The 18,845-nt window shown below is 51.1% G+C and overlaps 1 protein-coding gene across 2 annotated transcripts in view; it reads left to right on the top strand.

Moving 5' to 3' along the window:
* The window catches only part of LOC114603047 (leucine-rich repeat and fibronectin type III domain-containing protein 1-like protein), a 63,424-nt gene that overhangs the window by 32,868 nt on the left and 11,711 nt on the right, over nt 1-18,845 (top strand). For both annotated transcript variants that reach the window (XM_077932453.1, XM_077932454.1), the window contains exon 2: nt 5,118-5,274. The gene's annotated coding sequence lies outside the window, so the exon portion shown is untranslated. The remainder of the gene's footprint in view (nt 1-5,117; nt 5,275-18,845) is intronic.

Genomic DNA, 18,845 nt, shown 5'->3' with positions numbered 1-18,845 from the left:
AGGGTCTCTCTGCAACATTCAGCAAAAAAGTGGGCTTGCAGAACAGACACCGGAACATCAGAGCTGACCCAGCAAAAGATTCTTCTGCAAGCCGGTTTTGCAGAAAGCCAGCTGGTCTTGACCATCTGCCTGATGCAGCACAACCAGAGTGCTCTATTCTGCTTTGGTCAGAGCCCACCTGGAGTCCTGTGTCCAGTTCTGGGTGCCATAATATAGAAAGGATGTTGACAAGCTGGAATTTGTGCAGAGGAGGCTGACAAAGATGATCAAGGGTCTGGAAACCAAGCCTTATGAGGAACGGTTGAGGGAATTGGTGGTGTTTAGTCTGAGAAAGAGGAGACTGCGATACATCCATATTCCCTGTCCCTTTATTTCCTTTCATTAATTCAAACCCTGATCAAGATGGCTTACAACATTAAAAAATACATAATCACAGTGCTTTTTTCCCAGGGAGGTGGGGGAATGACGACGACAAACTTTTTGTGAATCTCTGTACTTTTGTCCATATTTATTTTTCTCGATTTGAACTATAAAATGGTGATTGTCTTGAATCAAAATGAGAGTATCCCTAAACATTTCTTAAAGAAAAAACGCACTGGTCCTAAGCAATAAATGAGAAACATCAAAAAGTGCAATTGAATTGAACAATTGCCACGTGACTCATGATCTCTAAAAATAAAGATGGACACCAATAACAGCAGCAAAGCCCCCTAAACCACCCCCCAGCCCAAGAGTCTGTTCAGCAGCCTCAGCTTTTGTAGCTGGAGTCCGTCAGCGCCCCCCCCCCCCCAGGCCAGGTGGGGAAAGGCCTGGGCCATCACAGACCCAGGGAAAGAGCTGGCCACTGGCCTTTCCAGGGAACAGCCTGGAGCCTGGAAGTCACTGCCACATCCCCACATGGGACTGGAAGGGCTCTTCCACAAAGCCAGGATGGTGAACTGGGCCAAACCTTGGGGGGGGGTCCACAAAGGTAGATAAAATCAGGTGCTCCTGTATCTTTAACATGCGACATGCAGAAATCCAGCAGGTTAATACTTTTCTACTGTGGAAAGACAACTACTGGGGAAAGTTTTCCTTGTTGGCAATTTGTCTGAAATCTGATTACTCCCCCCCCATCCCCCACTCTGTCTGCCCCATTCACGCGTCCCATCACAACCAAGGACACAGCGAAATAGGATCCGAGCAGGGCTGGGGTTTGTGAAAATAAGCTGTCTCAAGAGTCCTCAACGTCTTGCGTGTTTCGACTGCAGAGCATCCTCACCGAGGGAAGTCATTGATAGGGTAGAAAACTCATCTCTGCAGGCATTTGCTGATGAAAAGCTGTGCTCAAAATGCTCAGGCCACGCAGTGTGTGAAGGGCAGCAGTAGATTATTCCTGTAAATCCACCATTCCCTCCACGGTGCCCAGATAATTTTAGCTGCATGTTTGCATTGGTCCCCTGAGCCAACATAAAATCACGCCGAGTCCCTTTAAGCGCCAGCTGGCTCCACCATCTCCCGCCCGCCAGCCTTTGCTCAGGAACCCGGGCAAAAAAGGAGCATGAAGAAGCATTGTCTCCACCCCACGGATCAGGACAAAACTTGGGGTGTGGTACTGAAGCCGTTTCCCAACTTTGCCAGGGCCTAGCCTCCAAGTTCTGAATCTGGTCAGGTTCAGGGAAGAGACCACAGCCAGGCAAACTGAAGCACAAGGACAGCTAGGGAGCCGGAACATTTATTGCTGCAACAAGGTTCTAATTCCCCAGCCAAAACAAGGAAGAAGCAGCCCAGAACAAAGGGCACATGGCTTCTTAAGAGTTCCCACGATTTCCCGTGGTACATTTCGCACAGCATCGTGAAAACATCATAGGTATGTCACAGAAAAGGTGTGGTGTCAGGCAGAAATGTGAGAACCGGACAGTTCAAGTACCCACTTCACACAAGTCAACAAACTATTTGCACATCCCTTTGCAAGGGATGTGGGTGGCACTGTGGTCTAAACCACTGAGCCTAGGGCTTGCCGATCAGAAGGTTGGAGGTTCGAATTCCCGCGACGGGGTGAGCTCCCGTTGCTCGGTCCCAGCTCCTGCCAACCTAGCAGTTCAAAAGCAGGAAGTGCAAGTAGATAAATAGGTACCGCTCCAGCGGGAAGGTAAACGGCGTTTCTGTGTACTGCTCTGGTTTGCCAGAAGCAGTTTAGTCATGCTGGCCACACGACCCGGAAAAACTGTCTATGGACAAACACCGGCTTCCTCAGCCGATAGAGCGAAATGAGTGCCACAACCCCAGAGTCATCCGTGACTGGACCTAATGGTCAGGGGTACCTTTACCTTTACCATACCTTTGCACCTTCTTTTTCTCTTCCTGAGTCTCATTTCCCTCTGACAACCCCTAGTCTGCTTCCTTTGTCTGGGCTGCTAACACCTGGTTTGGCAGTGGGGGGGGGGGCGGGATGCTGAGGACCTGAGGATACACCTTGAGGATTATGGAGTCCCTGTTCCATTCAGGCCACGAGTCAGGTCCCCTCCCCATACATCCTGGGACCACAATTTTATTACCTTTTGGAACGAAATAAAACCATCTATTTTTGGTGAATTTCTATGTTTCAGGAAATGGGGTTTCTTTGTCTTACGGTGGCACTGGGAGCCCAGTATAGGCTGTCGAATGGAGGAAGATGTATAGAAATCAGTGGTATCTCTGTGCATGTAACGCTTTGCTCTGGAGCTGTGGCTGTTGTTGAGTCCTTACAGTGCAGCATGCAAGCTCAAGAGGCCAGCGCTTCTGATGCCTTGGCTGGGTACCGCCCCCCTTGTCCATAACACGCCCCACAACCTCTGCTGCATCTAGGCATGTGGGGAGCTGCCTTAAAGAGAGCCAAAGCCTTGGCCCACCCAGCTGAGCCTACATGGGGCAGGAATGGCCACCAACCTGGAGGGATTTAAAAGAGGGTGTTTTTTTTTAATGGGCAGAGCGAGTTTGACTGCACTGCATGAAGAAGTATCCAGCCCAGTGCTGACTACGGTGGCCCTGCAGGGTTTGAGGCTCCCAGATGTGCCTGGAGAGGCCAGCGGGATTTGAACCTGGAGCTTCTGCTTGCAAGGCAGCCAGTGAGCTATGGCTCTCCAGGGCTCCAGGCGGTGGCCATTACAGGCCCTCCTACCAGTGGCAGAGCTTCAAGCTCCGGCAGGGGGCGTGGCTGGCGTGCGTCCTGGGGGCCTGGTGCGCCACCCACAGGGCCGTGGCATGCATCCTTGCCCCCCCCCCCCTCTGGAAGGCTCTATTTTTTTTTAATATATAAATTTTATTAGTATTTTCCACACAACAACACGAAAGATATCGAAAAATAACAATACACAAAACACAAAAACCAACATTCAAAAACCCAAATCCATATCTTAATAATATAAGCACTAAAAAGAAAAACAAACATTGACTTCCACCAATCCCACAGCTCCTCCTTTACCTCTCCTTGTGTCTTCCTGTTTTCCTTATCATCTCTATGCTAACATCTAAATATAAATCCTTCTTTCTTATCCTTTCACTTCACAAGGTTATTCCAGACTCCACCAGATTTCTGTCCTTGAACCTTGGCTTTTAACGTATTCATTTAGGCACTCCCATTCTTTCTTTACTCTACTTTTTGGTCTTTGTTTTATTATGTCTGTCTGATTGGCTGATTGACATCCTGGGGGCGTGGTGCCCAGTGCGCGGGGGCAGCCGCGATGGCACCCCACCAGGATCGTGCCGCCAGGGGCGGTGGGCTCCCCCCGCACGCCAGTGCCTCCTACTGATCCAGGGTCGTTCTGCATGCGGCGCGCCTGCTTTCGCCAGGAGCTGCAGCCTGATGCCAACGCTGCCGAATTGCGACTTTGCAGCTGCGGTTGCCATGGCGGTTGGATGTTCCCCGTCTGCTTTGTCAGGTTGATGCTCTTAATTGGCCTCCAGCCGAGACCCTAGAAATTAGCCGTGGAAGGGAAAGATCTGGTGGCAGGCGTGGCCTTCAGTGGCGTACTCACCTGGGCAAGCAGCTGGGCTGCCGCAGATGAGGAGCAGGTGGACCTGGGGGGAACTGGGGGCCCCAGGGTGGCTGAGCAGGAGCCCCTGCCCTTTCTGGGACCTGCTTTCAGATGAAGCTGCTGCCAGGATTGCGCCCTTTGAGGAGACCTCCTTGCAGATGGGGGCCACTGGGGGTGGGGTGGGGAGATGCAGGGTGTGCCCCTCTCCTCCTGCTCCTTGGGGAAGGGGGGTTTGCTGGGATTGGCGGAAGACGGGAACCTGAGGTCTCCTGGGAGATGCTCCTTCTGGGAAAAGGGTCCTCTTGCAAAGTGGGGGCCTTTCAGCACCATTGGAGGAGGCTGAGCAATGAGAACTCAGCCCTCTCTGCCCCAGGAGTTGTTTCTGTTGGGAAAAGTGTGCTGCGGTGGTTAGAGTGTCTGTCCAGGACCTGGGAGAACAGGGTTCAAATTTCCCCCAACTTGGCCATGAACCTTACTAGGCGGCAAGTCACTGCCTCTCTCAGCCTAACCTACCTCACAGGGTGTAGGGATGATCGCTGGGTGCAGAGCACACTCCCCGCCCACGCATGACCTTGGGGTGTGGGGCACACTCCCCCTCACAGATAAAGCCACAGCTGTCTGAACATCGTGCCCTCTGTCTAACCTTTTGCGATCTCAGTAGTCCGCGGTGTCCGGTCTGTAACCTTTGTCTCTGAGACCTTTGTCTCCTTTGTCATACACTGTGCAAGGGGGAAATGACGCGGTGGAAACAGGTGCCAAAATAACTTTGTACCACCCCATGATCTCGGGACTGGAAGACGTGTAAAGGTCACAGTCCAAAATGTATCTGCCTGGGTTTGCATATTGTGTCAATAAAAGGAGCCTCCACAGAGCTGGCCGGCAGCTTGCTTGCAGCTCACCTGTGCGCAGCTCACCTCCATTATCAACTCCTGCCTCATGTCCCTCACTTCAACAGGGTTGTTGTGGAGGTTAAATGGGGAGGAGGAGAATGATAAATGCCACCTGAAGCTCCTTGAATAAAAAAGTGGGTTATAGATGCAATAAGAAAACTGAGTGGGCGCCTTTGTCCTCTCAGGCAAAGTTCTTTCTGACGCAGCCTCCTCTTCCCCTCTTTTCTTTCAGGAGGGATGGCAGCCTGTGAGCCCCCCCAGGGGGGCTGGACTGATGGGCGAATGGTGGATCTGTCGCTCCAAGGGCATCCTGTGCGCCTGAGCTCCTGATGACAGGCGGTCCGGGAGGCTGGAGCCGGCCGGGCAGTGAACTTGGAGATTGCTTGAAAGTAAGTGCTGCAACTCCCTGCCTCTTTGGTCAGGGGCCAAGCTGGGCTCTTCTGGGGGCCTCTGGGGGCCACCGGAAATGTCAGGATATGGGGCTAAAGGACCCTCTCGCTCTCCCCACACACATCCTGGGCATGTGGCAGATGTTGCCTCCGGCACTCCCTCCCTCAAGGACTGTTGCCGAATTCGGTTTGATGATAAGGCGCAACTTCCCTGTTCCCCAAATTAAGGGGAAATTGCCGTGAAGGGAGATTTGAGCCTGTGCCTGCGTCAGCAAAGCTCTGCCGCGAATGCAAAGCACTCCCTCCCCCAAAAGGTCACCGCACCCAAGATGAAACCCACCCACCCACCCAGGGCTGTGTTTTGTTTTGGAGTTAATTTGCATTTTAAGCTCCTGTGATTCAATCCACCGCTGCACACCTGCCTCGTTTGCCAGCGAGTAATTAGATTGCTGTTCGGCATCTCGCAGTTCTCTGCTCTCTCGCAGCTCGATTCCGTTTTATGTTGCGGGTTTCAATTAAGCTATTAACACATTTTAGGATTCAGAAAATTGCAAAAAAATTAAAATAATCCATTCTCTTCCGGCGGGTGAACTCGAAGGCATTTTTGTATCCGTCCAGGAGGCAGGGAGAGAAGTGGGGGTGCGCTTTAGGTGACCTGGGCAATTCTGTGCGTCGGCCGGAGGAGGCAACATCGCCGTCCTCTCCAGTTTGCAGGGCTTGTAATAGGAAGCAGGTCTACTTGAGCAGAGCACACAGGCGCTCATCTGAGCTATGGGGAGGGCGGCACGAGGGCCGTCTTTACCAGGGGGTGCAAGGGGTGCGGGACACCCCGGCACCGAATTCTGGGGGGCGCCAAATGTATACCTGCTGTTTACCGGTCCCTCTCAATTGTCGGCAGTGAAAATCAATGGAATGAAAGTTGTCCCCCTCTGTTGCTCTGTTATTCCATAGCGTCAAATATTCCCGATGAGTCAGGAAACAAAAGCAGTTATTTCCGCTGTGTCGTTGTTGCAGGTGAGCGGATTTTGCTACCCTCAAAAAGCTCAGCAACATTGGCTTCCCTCCCCAAAAACTTTTGAGTCTGCCCACCCCCCAAAACTAAAAGTGGGAGCGCTGGGTGAATCTTTGCACCCCGGTGGGACATATGCTAAAGATGGCCCTGGGCGACACTGTGGGGAGGGGTGGCGCTTGTGGGGTGTTTCCTGTGGGGGCTTGTGGGGGGCCCAGAAGGCACTGGTTTATTTTTATTTTTCTAATAATATTTTCATTAAATTTTCAACAAAATTAACAAAATTAAAAAACAAACAACCACCACCACCACCACAACCACAAACTACACACACACATACACACACACACAAGCAGTATTAAATCCATAAAATGGGATTCTCCGAACCCCATGACTTCCCTCCCCCACCCAGTTCCTTAAATTTCCTTTTCAACTGCATATCATTTCCATTCCAAATTATTTTTTCTACCTCAAATTCCCTATACTATTTCAAAAGTTACAAGTGTTCTTAAAATCCTGCCAACGTATTAACCTGTTTACAAGACTTTGCAAATACATGATAAATATTTCCCTTTCTTTTTTAAATTTCTCATCGTCTTGATTTCTGAGCTTTCCGGTTAGTTTCGCCATTTCAGCATAGTCCATTAACTTGGTTGGCCAGTCTTCTTTGGTGGGACTGCTTCCTCTTGCCATCTGATTTCCGCCTCCCCACCTTTGAACTGGATGCCAATTCCTGCAAGTTGCTTGGCGTTCTCACAGGTCTGGGCCTGGGAAGACAATCCTTTATGTCAGATATTGTAAATGCAGTTGCTGGCGGTTTCTGCTGCGTAACCACTGACTTGCTCGATGTTGACACTTCCATTCCACTTTAAGGAACAGGCATGGGATTGTTGCGTGTCACATGTCTGTTTACATTCCAGCACAGTATGCTGGGAACTTCCCTTTCTGTATAGCTTTTGCTTTACCCGTTCTCTCTGAGACGACACAAGAGAAAGACGGCATGTTTCTTTGTCCTGATTTATGATTAATAAATCTATGGTTATAGTCTGACTTCACAAGCCTCACACCTATTCTGTGTGTGCAGTACACTCTGCTAAGAGCGTGCCCTGGCTCTTGAAGTCCGGGTCGCTGATTTATGTCAGAGCACGGTCCGATGGATGGAGACAGCACAGCTGGGGCTTAACAGCCGGCCTCCCGGCCCTCTGCATGTCGACACTCATGCTGCTGTTGTTGGCTTCCATCTGTCTCAAGAGACAAGGGAGTGTGCCTCCGAGGGTGAAGTCAAATTGCTGGAGAATCGCAGCCCCTGCCTTCCTTGCTTTTTTGCTGCATTTGTGGCACCAATTTGCTGCATTTGTCTGCCCACCTGATGGGGCCGGGCTCTCCCAAGGAAATGGCAATGGTTGGCATGGGCAACCCAAGTGCTGCCCTCCTGACCCCCAGAATAGTGTAGCTGGCCCACCGGCCAGGGGGCCTGTGCTGCCCTCTCCTCACTCCAAAAAGTGGAGCAGCAGGGCTGGGTAGGTGACTCTGCCCCTCTACCCACAATCTGGGTGGGTCCAGCGGTCCAAGAAGGTGGTTTCATCACGTGCAGGAGAAGGAAGTGAGGGGCTGGTGGGGCTTGTCCACCTGGGAAGGGAACCCATCCAGGAGAAGGAAAACTCTGATCCTAAGCCTCCACTGCTTTGCAGGAGAAGAAAAGGCTACAGAAATCTGGAGTCCCTAAGGCAGTTGGATGGCCCCTTGCACACCTCCTTCTGGCAACTCCTGCGGCCAAACTGGTGCCAAACAGTTTGTTCTGCTTTCCTTTGGACCTTGGTCTTGTCACCTGGGCAGCCCAGCCCAGGACTTCTGGACACTCTGCCCAGGCAGAGGTCACTTTGGTTCTGCTATTGCAGCGGCTTGACTTCACCCCCAGAGGGGCACTCCATTGTCCCTTGAGGCAGACAGGTGCCAACTGTTGTGTGGAGAAGCTAAGAGGAGCCCCAGAGCAGCCCCTGGATCAGGCCCAAGTGGACCCACGTCCCCAGCCCCGTGGCTACCAGGTTCCCCCCATGGGAAGCCCCACAAGCATGACCAGAGGGCAACAGGCAGCCTCTCTCCTCACTGTTGCCCCCCTCCAGGGCCTGGCCTTCAGAGGGTCTGAGGCCATGCAGGGAACACCAAACTGCTTAAGTTTTATTTCAATTAATTATTTGTATTTTACGCATTGTGACCAATTCTGACAGCTTTTAGCTTTTAGCAATAAAGATTTCATTCATTCATTCCACAAAGTCAAGCTGGGAGGCGGTGGGAGAGGAGTCGAGCAAGGAAGTTCTACCGGGCCCCATCTAGGCTGTTCCAGCCTGAAAGCTTCCCCACAGATTCTCCACAGGGGGGCTCCTTTCACCTCCCAGCCCGGGATAGTTATTTCTCCCAAACTAAGCAAATTGCAGGAGTCTAAACTGTCCCTTTCCTGATTCCGAATCTTGCTGCCTTGCATAAATAGGTTCCTCAGAAGTGGGCAGTTGCACCAACTCCCACCTCCATCAATGAGGGATTAAGCGTTTCCAGGGAGCTCCCTCAGGTCTCCTAATTGTGCTTTGTGCTGGTTGCTCAGTTCAGCAGGCGGCAAAGCTGCCCTGTGCCACAGAGGCCGGATCCTGCTTTGGGTTTTCAGGTGCCCCAATGGGAAACCTGCAAGCAAGACTGGAGCACAAAGAGCCCTCTCCCCTTCGCCAGTTTCCAGCAGCTGGCATTCAGAAACACAACTCCTTCCAGCTTCAGAGACAGAACATAGACCTCAATAGCCCTGTTCCCCTCCAGGAGTCTGTCTAATCCTCTTTTTAGAGCCATCCAAGTTGATGGCCATTGCTGCTTCCAGTGGCAAGGAGTTCCACAGTTTAACTGTATGAAAAAGGACTCTCTCTCCCTCCCGCCCCCCCACAAGCCCATCTATGCACTGTACTGTTTTCCGCTTGAGGCAAAACAGGAAATGCCACCTTGCCCTGCTCCTGCCACCACTGCCTTTTCTGCTGCCACCGTGCGCCCTGCCGCACCCTCTGCTGGTGGAGAAATGCCACCACCTCTTGCACCAGCAAGACTGTGCTGATTTCGAGTGAGAACTTGCCCCAAATGGATGTGATTTGCCCAGAACCAGTGCCAATGGCAGCAGTGGTTTGGCAGACAGGGCACCCGCGGGCATGCTGCCTGGGGGGTGTAGTGATCAGATGGGATTACTATAAGGAATTATGAAATGTGGAGCAAGCCATTGTGTCCGTGATGAAAGCATGGCATTGACTGGGATTGATTCATTGACAATAATTTCTGATCAAATCCCACAAGCCTCTACATCTATTGCATTTTTTCTTTACTGCCCATTTCTCTCTCTCTGAGAAGCACATATAAGCATTCCAGGACATAGGCTGGTTGCCAGTTGCTGCACCAGGCATCCTAGACCATAAAAAGAGAAGGCAGTTTCTTTTGATGTAGCCTTCCTTGGTTTTCTTAAACTTAGGACCTGGAAATAGTTTCACAGGAAGGTGATAAAGATACCTACCGTATCTCCTTGCCATCCTTCCTCTAGTGTTTATTGCTTGTTAATGACCTCCGGGGTTGATGAATGCATTCTTCCTTTTTAGTTCTGTTTTAATTACCCCAGAAGTATGCATACTTAAATTAGTTTTTTGTAGTTTATCTTTGTCCCCACGTGGGGTTTTTGAAATGCTCAAAGGAAATCTGATTGGTTCTTACGAACACTGTGTCAAAAGTTCTTTTGTGAATAAAACGACCTGGGCCGAGGAGTGGAAAGGAATTATTATTATTGGCACCCCTCCCAGAGTCTTGCTGGTCAAGCCTGGTGTGTATTCTGTTAATCAGAGTCCAATCCTTCCTTTGCTTTCGGGACGCCACAGGGGGGAGCTTCTGCCATCTGATACAGTGGCTGCACCCTGCCTCATGGCTGGGCCAGCTCTGACTCAGCTGCCACCTGCCTTTCTCGGACACGGCTGTCCAGTTTGTGGGTGAATTTATGTCCTGCCGTGGATGTTTCTGGAATACTAATGTGACTGCCGAGTTGTGTTTGGGGGAATCCCCTTCATCTTGGTTTTCTTTCTTTTTCTCGGGTCTCATAAAACAATAATAGAGTCATCTAGTCCAACCCTCCAATGAAGGAATCACAGGATCATAAGAGTTCAGAGGGACCTCAGGGGTCATCTAGTCCAACCCCCTACAATGCAGGTATCTCAACCAACACAGCCATCCAACCTCTGCTTAGGAACCTCCAAGGAAGGGAAGTCCATCATCTTCTGAGGGAGATAATTTCCACTGTCAAAATTCCACAGCTCTTACCCTCAGAAAGTTCTTCCTCACATTTACCGTATTTTTCGCACCATAGGGCGCACCGGACCATAGGGCGCACCCAGTTTTTTTGGGGGGAAATAAAGGGGGGGAAATTATTTTTTCCCCCAGGCGCGGGGCTGGGGCGGGGGAAGCTCGAGCTTCCCCCAACCCCAGCCCCCAAACAGGCAGCTCTCTGCAAGCCGTGGGAGCCCAGAGCTGGCTCCCGCTGCTTGTGGAGAGGTCTGCGAAGCCTGGACGCCCTGATCTCAGCGCGCGCAGGCTTCGGCATGCTGGCAACTTTCTGCAAGCAGCGGGATCGCTCCCGCAGCTTGTGGGGAGGTCCCGAAGCCTGGACGCCCTGATCTCAGCGCGCGCAGGCTTCGGCATGCCGGCAACTCTCTGCAAGCAGCGGGAGCGCTCCCGCTGCTTGTGGGGAGGTCCGCGAAGCCTGGACGCGCTGATCTCAGTGTGTGCAGGCTTCGGCATGCCGGCAACTCTCCGCAAGCAGCGGGAGCCCAGCGCTGGGCTCCCGCTGCTTGCGGAGAGGTGTGCGAAGCCTGGAGAGCGTGAGGGGTTGGTGCGCACCGACCCCTCTCACTCTCCAGGCTTCAGCGAAAGCCTGCATTTGCACCATAGGACGCACACACATTTCCCCTTCATTTTTGGAGGGGGAAAAGTGCGTCCTATGGTGCGAAAAATACAGTAGTCAGAATCTGCTTTCTTGGAACTTGAAGCCATTGGTGCAAGTCAAACCCTCCAGGGCAGGAGAAAGCAAGTTTTCTCCATCTTCCATGGGACAGTCCTTGAGATATTTGAAGGTGGCTCTCATATCTCCTCTTAGTCTCCTCTTTTCCAGGCTAAACATACCCCTTCTAAGTGGATAAGGAAAAGTCTTTCTCCTTCTCTCCTAATGCTAGAACTCAGTGCAGCTGAGCGTTAGAAGATTTGGGACAGATAAAAGAAAGTCCTTCTTGACACACTGCAGAGTTCAACTATGGAACTCTCTCCCACAGGAGGCAGGGATGGCCAAAAACTTAAAAAGGTAAAGGGACCCCTGAACATTAGGTTCAGTTGTGCCCGACTCTGGGGTTGCGGCACTCATCTCGCTTTACTGGCCGAGGGAGCCGGCGTACAGCTTCCGGGTCATGTGGCCAGCAGGACTAAGCCACTTCTGGTGAACCAGAGCAGCGCATGCAAATGCCGTTTACCTTCCCACCAGAGCGGTACCTGTTTATCTACTTGCACTTTGACGTGCTTTCGAACTGCTAGGTTGGCAGGAGCTGGGACCGAGCAATGGGAGCTCACCCCGTTACGGGGATTTGAACCGCCGACCTTCTGATCGGCAAGTCCTAGGCTCTGTGGTTTAACCCACAGCGCCACCTGCGTCCCATGGCCACCAACTTTGATGGCTTTAAAAGAGGATTAGACAAATGTGTGGAGGAGAAGGCAATATGTGGCTCTTGTCCAAGGTGGCTGTGCTCTGTCTCTACAGCTGGAAGCAGCTGTGCTGAATCCCAGTTGCTGGAAAACGCAGGAGGGCAGAGGGCTTGAATCCTGCTTTCTGGTTTCCTAAAGGCATCTGTGCTGGATCAGGCCCCTCTGGTTTGATCCGGCTGCAGGCTTTTCTTAAGTTCTTCTGACATGCCCCCCATTGAGCCCAAGTTGACAGAAAGGCCAAAAGTAGTTCTTGCTCCTCAGTTGCCCCTGGGTGGAGGACCTCAACTTGTTCTCCCCCTCCCAAATAATTTCTGGTCATTCTGTGCCCCCTCTCCTGCTTGTTCTGCACATGACGCGGTCACTGTGGTTTCCCCCAGACCCAGAAACTGCTGCCTATGCAGGCAGAAACCATTTTATCTCCTACACCCCCTGCGCCAAGGCAGCCTTGCCGTCTCCCCATGCATAAAATCTGCTCTTGTTCGCTGAATATTTCATGGCGAGGCAACAAGATCTCCATCTCTGAATAAACCACTCTAGCCTGGGAGGGTTTTGCACATGTCGGAGCAGATGGCTGCTGCGTTCTCCAGGGGCAGCGGAGGGTTGGCCTGGCCTGGCCTATTCTCCTCGCCATGGAAGGGGAAGTTCAGCTCACCTGGGGCAAGAGGCTACGTTTCTCCTCACAGGTGCCCCATTCCAGACGCAGTAGGTTCAGATCCTCTGCCCCCCCCACACCTCCCTGTGGTTGTCAAACTACTGATATATCCTTGGAGCTTCTGGGAGCAAAGGAGGACAGGTTGCCACCAAGCGCCAATTTGCCTGACAGCCGTAGCACTTATTTTGCAGTCTGGGGAGGTGGGAGATGAGAGGGGGGACTTGCCCCTCCCCACCTGCTTGCTCTGTGCCCAGGGAGATAACAAGGGGGGGGGTGAAGTAAGCTGTGGAACTGCTCTGGTCTGCAAAGGCATTGCAAGGCTGCTGCAGCTGTTGCTGTAGCAGTGAATGCCAAGCAAAGGGTTCCCTGCTCCTTTGCAGTGCAACAGCCCAAAGGGTCTTGCAGCAAAGCCCCTCCATCACGGAGGGGGGCCTTCTGGAAGCAAAGTCCCAGAGGTCTCCCACCTTTCCTTTTTTCTCTACATGTTACAAAATTGTATAAATCCTTAATTTAACCACCCAACAAACCTGGCTCAAGAACTGGCCTTAGCTGAGAAATCCTATAAGGCAAATATAACTGATATAACAACCCAGAGGCCACCTTCTGAGCCTGGAAAAAACTTTCAAAGTCAACAGGTTACTTTAGCTAATGGAGCCTCCTGCTGCTGCCGTGCTGCTGCAGCACGATTTCTGTTCTCATCCTGAAGCAAAGTTCTTAACCCGAGGTACTATTTCTGGGTTAGCAGATTCTGTAATCTGAAGCGTTTGTAACCCGAGGTACCACTGTACCTGGAGGTCTCAGGATGGTTCACAGAAAAGATCACAATATATAAAATCAAAATAAGAACAATAACCCAATAACACCCCCCCAAAAAAGAGTTTACTGTTGTTTATGCTCTGGTAACCTCAGGGTTTGATTACTGCAATGCGTTCTGTGTAGGGCTGCCTCTGAACACTGGAAACAGGGAAGGCCCCAATTCTCCTCTGGGCTTTTCTGGTGTCTGAGCCCCTTGCCTGGAGCTGGCCTTGGTGCTGAAGTCCAGGAATTCAGAGGCCGCGAAAAGCCCAGCGACTCTTGGCTAGAAAACCACCTTCCTCGAACTGCCCTTTCTGGCATCTGGTTCTGGCACAACTCGGGGTGTTTCATGAATATTCACAGCAGTCATTTTAGCATTTTACTATTTTGCAGGATACGGTGGGGTGGGGGTGGAGAGAGAAAGAAAGTTGTTGTTGTTGTTTAGTGGTTTAGTGGTGTCCGACTCTTCGTGACCCCCTGGACCAGAGCACGCCAGGCACTCCTGTCATATTTGAGCTAGTTTTATACATTTTTTCCTAACTGCACTGGTGTCATATACCATCTGTACATCAACTTCATATAATTTTCTTTCAACAAAGAACAATCTGTAAATTTTAAATCAATTTTCCAGAACCTTTCCCAATCTTCCATTATAATGTTATGACCTAAGCCCCTTGGGCTTAGCACGGAGGGGGGCAAAGCCATGCCAGAGCCCCCCTCCCCAATTGCATCCCACCCACTCTGACCCCTCTTTTCTGCCTTATCTACCAGTTTTGAATTAACCTTTTAATGCCACACCAAAGCTCATCTCCTCCCATGCCGTCCTTGCGTCACACATTGCTTGCGGCCTTGCTATAATTCCCAAACTTTTGCAAAGGACCGTGATTTTGTCTGGGAAACGAGCACTGTCTAGTAATGCTGAGAACTGCAGTTTCCTCTCTCTTAATTTGGATATGTTCAGATTCCTCCTCCCCTTCAATCACTAAAGCGAGAGAAACTCCCTCTCCCTTTCTAATGCAAATGAATGTTTTTAGCACCCACAACGTGAGATGTGGCGATGGAATGAAAGGATTGTGTGTTTTATGGGCTCCAATTAGCGCTGAAATATTAAAACATTAAATATTAAATGGGGATCATCCTAGAAGCTGCTACAGAGAACTGAAATAACCCAGGAGAAGGGGGCTGGGGGGGCAATTTGGCCTCTGTTGGGGTCAAAGGTGCAGGAAAGGCCAGCTGGCAGGCAGAGGAGCCTTCAGGTCGCGAGTGGCTGGTGTGGCCTGTGATGCTGCTGACTTCAAGGCTTCTGACTTCAGGGCTGACGACTCCTGACTCCTTCACAGCTGCTTGTCTCAGATAATTGGCCCCCCTTCAGATGAAAGCAAGACGCCTTTCAAAGGACTTGGGGGATGTTAACCAGAAACATGTGGTGTTGTGTCAACACCATGTGGTGATGGTGCCCAAAATAGCCTCGAGGGCTCTGCGCCGGCACACACCTTTCGTGCCCTTCCTCTGCCTGGGTGAATTGGGGGCAGGCCGGTGTGGGGAAGGGGGGGACTTTTCGGCAGTCGCAGACTCTGAATGCAGACATGAAAGCTCACTCATCGCCCAAGGGCCATAGACTCACAGAATGGCAGACTTGGGAGGGACCCCAGGGGTCATCTGGTCCAAAACCCTGCAATTCAGGAATCAGGAATCACAATTTTGTGCTCTTAGTCCAGTTCACTTTAGAGGAAGGTGATTGATGGCTCCTAGCCAGGACAGCTAAAGGCAAAACATGATTCTCAATGCCAGTGGCTAGAAACCGCAGAAGGGGAGGCTTCCTCTTGTGCTCAGATGCTGCTTGCTGGCTTTGTTTGTTTGCTTGCTTGATTAACTTATTTGTTGTTGTTGTTGTTTAGTCGTTTAGTCGTGTCCGCCTCTTCGTGACCCCCTGGACCAGAGCACGCCAGGCACCTCTGTCCTCCACTACTTCCCGCAGTTTGGTCAAACTCATGCTGGTAGCTTCGAGAATAATGTCCCACCATCTCGTCCTCTGTCGTCCCCTTCTCCTTGCAACCTCCATCTTTCCCAGCATCAGGGTCTTTTCCAAGGAGTCTTCTCTTCTCCTAAAGCTAAAGTCTTGGAGCCTCAGCTTCAGGATCTGTCCTTCCAGTGAGCACTCAGGGCTGGTTTCCTTAAGAATGGAGAGGTTGGATCTTCTTGCAGTCCATGGGACTCTCAAGAGTCTCCTCCAGCACCAGAATTCAAAAGCATCCATTCTTCGGCGACCAGCATTCTTTATGGTCCAGCTTTCACTTCCATACATCACACTACACACCACCCACCCTATACAGTGGTACCTCAAGTTAAGAACTTAATTAGTTTCTGAGGTCTGTTCTTAACCTGAAACTGTTCTTAACCTGAGGTACCACTGGGAATCATGCCAGATTCATTAATCAGCTAACCAGAACCCCGAAGGAGACAGAGCAAAATCACACAATATTTTCTCCAAAAGGAGAGTTAAGAGGGAGCTGAATGAGTTAATTCTAGATGAGGCCATTCCTCCTCCTCCCACTGTCCTGGATTGGTGAACTCATCTTAAAGGGCTCCGACAAGATTCTGAAAATACTTACCACCCAACAAACCTGGCTCAAGAACTGGCCTTAGCTGAGAAATCCTATAAGGCAAATATAACTGATACGATGACCCAGAGGCCACCTTCTGAGCCTGGAAAAAAACTTTCAAAGTCAACAGGTTACTTTAGCTAATGGAGCCTCCTGCTGCTGCCGTGCTGCTGCAGCACGATTTCTGTTCTCATCCTGAAGCAAAGTTCTTAACCCGAGGTACTATTTCTGGGTTAGCAGATTCTGTAATCTGAAGCGTTTGTAACCCGAGGTACCACTGTACCTGGAGGTCTCAGGGTGGTTTACAGAAAAGATCACAATATATAAAATCAAAATAAGAATGATAACCCAATAACACCCCCCCCCCAAGAGAGCCACATTTTAAAAGGGCATAGAATGTTGATCAGGTCAACCAAAGGCCTAGTTAAAAAGGAACGTTTTTGCCGGGCGCCTAAAGGTGTATAATGAAGGCGCCAGGCGAACTTCCCTGGGGAGAGCATTCCAGACAGGGAGCCACTGCAGAGAAGGCCCTGCTCTTGTGTTGCCACTCTCTGGAGCTCTCAAGGAGGAGGCACACGAAGGAGGGCCTCAGAGGATGATCTCAGGGTCTGGGTAGGTTCATATGGAAAGAGGTGGTCCTTGAGGTATTGCGGTCCTGAGCCATTTAAGTCTTTATAGGTCAAAACCAGCACTCTGAATTGGGCCGGGAAACTAATTGGTAGCCAGTGCAGTTGGATCAGGATCGATATAATATGCTCAGACCGTCTTGCTCCGGTGAGCAACCTGGCCACTGAATTCTGCACCAGCTGAAGGTTCCAAACCACCTTCAGAGGCGGCCCTGCGTAGAACGCATTGCAGTAATCTAACCCTGAGGTTACCAGAACATAAACAACAGTAGTTAGGCATCCCTGTCCAGATAGGGGCGTACCTGGGCCACCAGCCAAAGCTGATGGAAGGCACTCCAGGCCACTGAGGCATCTGGGCATCTGGTTGACCACTGGGAGAAGTCCATGCAGGTCTCGATGGGCCCCCTTTGGCCTCCTCCAACAGGCAGGCTCTTCTTATGTTCAGTTTGGCTGTCAGAAGCGGTATCTGCCTGAGTGCATAGTGAAGGCATTCAAGGATCTTCCTGGCTGGCGAGGGCCGTGATGGGGCAGGGAGCAGGGAGAGAGCAGTGGCCAGGATTTCCTTTCCCCGCCTGCTGGGTCTTTATGATCCCCTTGAGCTCGATGGGTTCTGTACTGTAGCAAACACACTGTGGCCAGTGAGCCTGGGCTGTGGGTAGTGGTCAGCTCCTGTTAGGATGGCCAAAGGCAGAGGGTACCCAAAAGCAAGTGAGGGACATAGCAGAGGGGAATGGAAAAGCTCCTTTTCTGGCAGCAGAGTCCGTGATGTGTTGGAGCCATCCATGGACAGCAATGTTCTGCTCAGCAGATCACTTTTCTCTTCCTTGGTTTGCCTGGCTGTTTCCTGAGGAGGAAGGTTCCTGCTCTTCCTCCTTCCCTACATTCTTTCTTAAATCACCAAAGAACTGATGCTTTTGAATTGTGGTGCTGGAGGAGACTCTTGAGAGTCCCATGGACTGCAAGAAGATCCTACCTCTCCATTCTTAAGGAAATCAGCCCTGAGTGCTCACTGGAAGGACAGATCCTGAAGCTGAGGCTCCAAGACTTTGGCCACCTCATGAGAAGAGAAGACTCCCTGGAATAGACCCTGATGTTGGGAAAGATGGAGGGCACAAGGAGAAGGGGACGACAGAGGACGAGATGGTGGGACAGTGTTCTCGAAGCTACTAACATAAGTCTGACCAAACTGCGGGAGGCAGTGGAAGACAGGAGTGCCTGGCGTGCTCTGGTCCAGGGGGTCACGAAGAGTCGGACACCACTAAACCACTAAACAACAACAACAACTTTCTTTCTCTCTCCACCCCCACCCCACCGTATCCTGCAAAATAGTAAAATGCTAAAATGACTGCTGTGAATATTCATGAAACACCCCAAGTTGTGCCAGAAAGGGCAGTTCGAGGAAGGTGGTTTTCTAGCCAAGAGTCACTGGGCTTTTCCAGGCCTCTGAATTCCTGGACTTCAGCACCAAGGCCAGCTCCAGGCAAGAAAAGCCCAGAGGAGAATTGGGGCCTTCCCTGTTTCCAGTGCTTGCCCAGTGTTTTCCAGGCGCAGGTCGGAAAGGGAAAACCCGCTGTTTCCCACTGAACCAGAACAAATGTCAAGAAAACCTGAGAAACAGCAGGTTTCCCCAGGGAAATCAGTGGGGCAAAAGAAAAACCTCTTGAACCCGTGCCTGGAAACCACAGGGCGAATTGAAGCATGAACGAGCCAATTGTCAGTTCCCAACGGTACTTTTCTAGACATAAAGAAAAGCTACATGCACAAACAGAAACACACAACCGGAGGCTGTTGTATAGTAAGGTCCTCGTAGGACGGAAGCAGGGCAGCTGTTCTCCTGCTGGCCACTTTTAGAAAAGCATCTTTGGTGCTGAAGATGCGAGCTGAAATGAAATGCAACTATGGGCAGATCCTGCTGGATCAGGCGGAAGGTCTAGCGCATCCTCCTGTCCTCACAGTGGCCCTTGAGATGCTTCGAGGAAGCCCACAAGCAGGAGCAGAAGGTCCTCCTCGTGGGACATGCAGCCAGCAGGGCTAATAACCTTTGGTTGCCTTCCCTCCAGCGTGTCTCCCCCTGATTCATGGACTTTTCCTCACGCTTCAGCTTCCAGGCAGCTCTCTCCTTATTAAGA

The sequence above is a fragment of the Podarcis muralis genome, chromosome 7 (assembly GCF_964188315.1).
Source record: "Podarcis muralis chromosome 7, rPodMur119.hap1.1, whole genome shotgun sequence".
NCBI classification, from domain to species: Eukaryota; Metazoa; Chordata; class Lepidosauria; order Squamata; family Lacertidae; genus Podarcis; species Podarcis muralis.
Note: the sequence above shows the minus strand (reverse complement) of the source record. Positions and strands in the feature narration are given on the sequence as shown.